Source organism: Polistes canadensis, unplaced genomic scaffold, assembly GCF_001313835.1.
Source record: "Polistes canadensis isolate GaletaPanama2010 unplaced genomic scaffold, ASM131383v1 scaffold_24, whole genome shotgun sequence".
Classification (NCBI taxonomy): domain Eukaryota; kingdom Metazoa; phylum Arthropoda; class Insecta; order Hymenoptera; family Vespidae; genus Polistes; species Polistes canadensis.
This window is the reverse complement of record NW_014569571.1, coordinates 723,273-730,390: the sequence shown is the minus strand read 5'-3', so window position 1 is coordinate 730,390 and position 7,118 is coordinate 723,273. Positions and strand designations below refer to the sequence as shown.

General features: G+C 33.3%; 1 protein-coding gene across 4 annotated transcripts in view; it reads right to left on the bottom strand.

Moving 5' to 3' along the window:
- Positions 1-7,118, bottom strand: part of LOC106783659 (muscarinic acetylcholine receptor DM1) — a 31,667-nt gene that overhangs the window by 11,013 nt on the left and 13,536 nt on the right. For 3 of the 4 annotated variants that reach the window (XM_014742379.1, XM_014742383.1, XM_014742380.1), the window contains 2 exons: positions 5,850-6,098; positions 1,506-2,445 (listed from right to left, as the gene is read on the bottom strand). The gene's annotated coding sequence lies outside the window, so the exon portion shown is untranslated. The remainder of the gene's footprint in view (positions 1-1,505; positions 2,446-5,849; positions 6,099-7,118) is intronic. The other variant, XM_014742382.1, reaches the window with a different exon arrangement.

Here is a 7,118-nt window from a genome sequence, read left to right as displayed (position 1 = left end):
ATATTATAATATATATATATATATATATATTATAATATACAAATGTATAATGTATATTGCCCGAGTATGTAGCAAAATATGCTTCAATGGGATGTTTTTAAATTACGGAAGGAGGAGAAGGCAAGGCGAAATAATTTCAACAATGCTCAAATTCTCAACATTGACCGTAGCATATATAGATATATATATATAAAGAAATCCTGTGGTTTTATCAGCTAGGTATGTGTAAGAAGCGTTTAATTTATGTGTATCAGGAATCATTTGGACAATAATTTAATGATTAAACATAAATGAAAACGATCGTGACAATGAATATTGTGATAGAACATTTTAAAGGAAGATTAATCCCTTCATTATCACTTTCCATGCACAGATTCGTATGTACTCGTGCCAAAGCATCTCTTAATGAAAGGATTCATAATTACAGAAACAAATCATTATAGTTCTTTCGGTTAGGTAATACAAAGTTATAATGAGTTACCTTTATTTAAGTTTTTCTTTTTAAGTGTATAGTTTATTTTAAACGAGGGATAAAATTTGTTAATATTACTATTTTTCTTTTTCTTTTTCTTTTCTTTTTTTGTATTGTACAATATTTATATTACAATATATTGGATCGAGTAGAAATGATATATTTTTGTATCGATGATCAATTAGATTTTTAATGAAATACGACGATTTCGCGGTTAGGATAGATGTAAGTCGTGATTAGAGGTGAAAATTAGAAAAATATATAATCTTCACGGTCGTAAGTATTTTACACTTTTTAAAAGCACTCGAAAGTTTATTCTCGTACCGCCCGAGTAGTTGTAAAGAGTTTAGAATTGACATTAAATTACGCGTTAAGTTACAGCGCACTATCTTTAAATTACAATAAAGTGTACTCCGTCTCTGAGGGAGAAAAATCGGATTTTGATTTTTACGCATTCACCAAAGTTATCCATTTTTTTCAAGCCTATCAAGAAAATTCGATTGAAGCCCTATTTTTTTCGTATTAATACGAACAAGATAGAAACAAAAATATATAATATATCCACACGATAATATCTAAATATTATATTATAAAAAAAAAGACGAAGAAGAAGAAGAAAAAAATAATAAATTATACAAATTGTCTCGTTTAATTTACACTTTAAACGAAACACCAACTTGAGCTTAAGCACAAGAGAGAGAGAGAGAGAGATGGAGGGAGGGTTCGGGGGCGGGTTTGAGGGTGAAAACGGTAAATACGGCTCTCTTAATCCCAGAAAAGAAAAAGAACAAATAAACACCGACTCGAGCTTGCTACGAGACATAAAAAATAAATACGCCGCGCTCGTAAAAACACGTAGACTAGAGAGAGAGAGAGAGAAAAAAAAGAAAAGAAAGAAAAGAAAAAATAAAAGAAATAAAAAAAAAAGCTTTAAGATTCTATTATATATATGAAATAATATGAAGGGAAATGTTAAAGAAGATTAGAAAAAAAATCGAAAATTCATATTTTTGAAATAGGCCAACCAACGTACCCTCGATGTTCGATACTCGACACTCGAAGTTCTCCGTTGGCCAATAAGAAGCAACCACCGATAGCAGTTCGATGTTCTTGAATTTTCTTACACCTTTTCTTCTTCTCCTCCTTCTTTTTCTCCTTTTAATTCCTCCGGCTTCTTTTCTACCACCTTTCTCTAACCGTTCCTCACTTCCTATTTCTTTTCTTTCTAATCTTCTTTCTCTTTCACTCCAATTGGATTCACTTTTTTCGAGATCCAGTTCGAGTCGTTGGCAAAGAGAAGGTAGCACGTTTTTACCCTCCAGCCTGCTTGCTGCCAGCTTTATTCTACCTTTTCTTATCGTTTTTTTTTCTTCTTTTTACACCTCTCCACCTTTCCAGCCAACCCTCCTCTCTCTCTCTCTCTCTCTCTCTCTCTCTCTCGCGAGAGTCCAAGCTCTTATCATGCACGCATACGCGCCAATTTTTTTTTTCTTTTTTAACAACTTTTTCCGCAATTACGTGCCCCGCGCACACAACACGCGTTTTATTTTATATTTTTATTTTTTCTTCTTAACGTTTATTATATCTCACGCCGTGTGTTCCTTTATTCCTTCTTTCTTTCTTACACGCGCGATTTATTTTTCTTTATTATATTTTACTTTACTTCTCTTTTTTCTTTTTCTTCTTCTACTATTTTTGTTGTTGTTTTTCTTTTTCTTCACCTTCCTCTCTACATTCACGGTGTTTTATTTTTATTGCCACTTTGACAAATTTTGTCTTCCTTTCGATATTTGTCACACTCTCTTTCTTCCTTTCTCTCTCTTTCTCTCTCTCTCTCTCTCTCTTCCCCCCTCCTCTCCCTTCCTTCCTCCCTCTCTCTCTCTCTCTCTCTCTCTCTTTCTCTCCGGCTGGAAAGGCAGCAGGGGGTCAACTACATCCCACGATTTCTGGAAATCTTCTTAGTGGCATTGAATCTGTGATCAAACATGAACAATGTAATAGTTTAGTTATTCGTGTTTTGGAATTAACGATTTTAATTGTAAGAGAAACAGAGAGACATAAGGAAAGAGATAGAGAGAGAGAGAGAGAGAGAGGGAGAGAAAGGGAAAGGGAAAGGGAAAGGTGGGAGGAAGGAAGAAGGAATTACAAAAGGTAACATGTATTCTCAAGCGATTTCAAGAACACGAATGATGCATAGTAGTCTCACGTTGAATATCGTCTGGCGTTGGTCCGTTGTCTACAGTAATTCGTGGTCTGTTCCACTTAAAATCGAGTGCCACTCTCTCGCCATTGTGGTTTTCAACGAAAGAAAGAAACGCTTAAGGGATCTCTATTTAAACAGTCTTTATATTCAAGATTGTACGGTTAGAAAAAAAAAAAAAAACACGAACAAATATTACTTTTCAATATTATTATTAAATTTATTTACGCACTTGTGACTTTCGCAAAATATTTATTTACATTTTTATTTTATTTATGCGAATAAATTATAATGAGAAAAAAAAAAGAATATAAATAATAGATAAAAAATTTGTTGTATTTTCTAAAGCGAATAGAGAGAGAGAGAGAGAGAGAGAGAGAATCGAGTTGACGGGACACTGATTATTTTTTTGTTTTTGTTGTTAAATTTCTAACACAATTGTAAAAGTTCGTCAAAATTATTACACCGTGCTAATAGTAATGTCTAATATTTTATCGTTTCCAAAGAATAAAAAGGAGGGAAAAGTTTCGCATGCATTTTTATAAACCAGTTCGTTTCGTATATACATAATACCATACATCATATATATAATGCGTATTATAGTAAATACGTAGGCAGTCAATCTCACATTGGTGAAGTTAATTATCATAGTTTATGTAATGACACGCGGTAGCAAGGTTTTGTCTTTTGTCATAACGAGTTTAGAAATGTCAATATCTTTACTTATTGAGAGAAAGAGATAAAGAGAGAGTGAGTGAGTGAAAGTGTGTGTATGAGAGAGAGAGAAAGAAGGGTTTTAGTTTACGCCCGTTGCATAACGGCGAATAGCCGACGTTGCGGGAAATTAAATTACTTCAGTTCCACCGTTAGTTTTACACCACCAAAATCGCTTTAAAATCAGAGAAAGAGAAGCCGCCAGCTTTTAACACAACTCTCTCTCTCTCTCTCTTTCTTTTTCCCCTTGTGTACACACGTGTCTCTCAATGTATATGTGTTTTACTATTAGCCTGTATGTGTGTGATATAGCTCTTACCTTTATTTTGTACCGACGAAAGTTCTTTTGAGCTCGTCGTTTTAGATGGCTCTCACGTACCTTTTAATATTATCTACTCTTTCGTTCTCTCTCTCTCTCTCTCTCTCTCTCTCTCTCTCTCTCTTTCTCTTTCTCTGTGTGTGAATATTCGAGAATTGTGAAATAAAAGAAAAAAAAACCCCTGCATGGGGTGATCTTTTTCAATGAAAAGGAGACTCGATAGAAAGGGTTAACTTTGTTATGTTTATGTCGAGGATAATAACCGGTTCGATTTACAACTGTTAATAAAAAACCATCCGTTATTGTCGATTCTTTACGAATATTCATCAATAAATCTATGCATGTTTAAGAAAATATGTATATGTTTGAGTATATTATAATATGTATTGTATCTGCATATTGGATTGTACGAAATGTTTTTGTGTGACGATGAATATTTTTCTCTTAATTTGTAAGAACTTTTCGGGTTGATCTGTTGATAAAAAGTAATTGGATTGTTTGAAACATTTTGGATCAATACATTTTTAAACAAATATTCACATCGACGCGAACAAGCTAAGTTTCTTTTCTGTTTTTTATCATTTGATCAAGAATTAATATCACGAGATGAAAGAATAATTAATTTCATATTTTTTCAAATTGATTTCATCGCGCAAGAAATTTCGTTGTCAAAAGTATTCTTTTTGATATAAGAGTAAATAAATAAATAAATAAATAAATATACTTGTTATAGATTTAAAAAAAAAAAAAAAAACTGTTATAAATAGCTTGATTAAATTCGACCATTTATTTGTGGATTCTTATTGATAGAATAAATTGGTTGGGGAAATAAAAAAAAGAAAAAAAAAAAAGAAAGAAAAAAAAGAGATAGACGTAAACGAATAAGAAAGTAAAGTGAAAAATAGAAGTTTGTTTGTTTGTCTGAAAACAAACAAGCGAGTAGTTACGAATTGTGTTTGATTTAGTTTTATTTCCGGACGGTCAATTAAACGCGAAACGCGTAGTGCATTCTTGGGATTGTTTTGGAATAGAAAAATAAATAAGGTCAAAGAGTCATTTAAAGGGTGTAAATGGCACTTGGCGCACCGTCTATAACCAAACTGTGGAAGGTAAAAAGGGGGTAGCCACTTGCCACAAGGACTTAACCCGAGCTTCCCCACGCAAACCACCCTAATCCTCCTGTTCTTCATCCCTTTCCTTTCATCATCCTTATTTTTCTCCTCGACAGACCGTCTTCTTCGTCTCGCATATTCGCTTAGAAAGACACACACACACACACACACACACACATATAACGAAAGAAAGAAAACGAGAAAGAAAGAAAGAGAGAGAGGGAGAGAGAGAGAGAAAAAAAACACTTCAAACTCAAGCATACAGACACGTTTTCTATTTCAGTTTCTTCTTCTGTCTCTCATTCTCTCTCTTTCTCTCTTTTTGTTCATTCTTTTTCTCTGTCTTTTACTGTTGCTATCTCCAGTCAAGCAAACCACGAAAAGTGCAGCCGACGCCGCGGGATATACACTTTATTTCCGCGGGGGTGGTTTTTGATTCTCTTTCTCTTTCTTTCTCTCTCTCTCTCTCTCTCTCTCTCTCTCTCTCTCTTTCTTTTTCTGTTACTCTTAATCTTACTCTCAGTCTAACTTCATTTGGAATTACTCGCATATCCTGTCTAATTTGTTCCTGATTTACGTCGACTACAATAAACGGCTAATTGTCCATGTATTCTTTTTTTCTTAACCCCTCCGTCTATGATTTTTATTTGATTATTCTAACAAAAAAATAGTGTGTGTGTGATAAAAGAATTTAATTTAAATGTTAAAAAAGAATCAATCAAATACTTTTTTTTTGGTTTTATAAAATTGTTCTCGAAATTCAAGAAGTGGAATTAATGGATGTAAATAAATAAATAAAAGGATTAAATATCCTCGCAATTTCTACTTTTAACTGTACACATACACAAACACAGTCATTTAAAAAACCAAGTATAATAATTCGAAACTAGCTGAAAATCCTAACAAATCATTAATCATCATTTTCAAATTTCATCCGTCCGAAAATAAAATAATCAGATATAAACGTTTCTATTTGTTTGATTTTTGTTAGATTTTTGTTTAAATGATAAGAAAATAAAGATTCAAACCTACTCGACAATCATAATCGTAGATAATTCATCGAACGTGGGAGTGTCCGATATTCCAATGAACGTTGTTGAAATCTTGCTCGTTTTCTTCTCTATGTGTATACCGTTAGTGTAAGAGCAGCCTTTGTTGTAACTGTTGTTGTTGTTGTTGTTGCTGCCGATGCGTTGGCAGGTGCAGGGAAAGGTGCATGTTGCGCCTAGAGAGCAACACGTATACCTCCCCGTTAACTGAACAGCATTGCATGCTCGATGCCTGTAATTATAGAACACGAGTGACATTTAAATTTTTACAATGAATACTAGACGTTACTCTATGAATACGACACAACGACGACTATTATAACAACGAAGACACTGATTCACAACACATGTTCGTCACTCTGTCTATTCCTTCGCAAGTAAATGCGTCGTAATGCCCTGATTTTCAAACAAGAGAATGCGACAACCAATAATACTCTATTTCTCTCTCACTCTTTCTTTCTTTCTTTCTTTCTTTCTTTCTTTCTTTCTTTCTTCCTTTCTTTCTTTCTTTCTTTTATTCTTTCTTTTTCATGTTCGTTCAAATGACAAGTAGATAGGACTTTAACTATTTTTCATCACCGAAGGCCTGTCTTCTGATAAAACTCGTGAAAATTCTCACTATCTTCGAAAGTTAATCTCTAACGTCGGGATTTTCGTTGAGCTCTACCACTTGAGAAGGCTTCTACTACTTCGACTTAGATCGAACGATCACGAATTCATGGTAAAGTGGTCGAACTTCTTCGATGAGCTAGCACTAGTATTTTCACGATGGAAATTAGATTTTCACTTAATAGTTTAAGAGATAGATTGAGAGAGAGAGAGAGAGAGTGAGAGAGTGAGAGAGAGAGAGGAAGGAGAGGAGAAGAGGAGAAAAGGTTGGAATATATTTAATCATGAAATTTATGCGAAATAATAGAGTAGGAGGGTATGGTCGAGAATGTTTAACTGCTTCTCTTTACGTTATATTGACAATTATCTGATTTATTCAACGAGCCAAATGGAGTACGGGATAATAAATTCGAAATTTGTAATTTGTAGCACGCATCGTTGATTGGGTATTTAAATTACATCATTTTCGATAAACTCTGAAGTATATCTATCTACCTTTTTCATCATTATTTTGGATGGATAAATTTGTATCAATAGTGTGCGTTAAAAAATGTATACTCACATTTCAGATTAATCTAAATTATATTAATGTTTTATTTACTTCAGATATTATAACATATAATAAATTGTATATGTAATATGT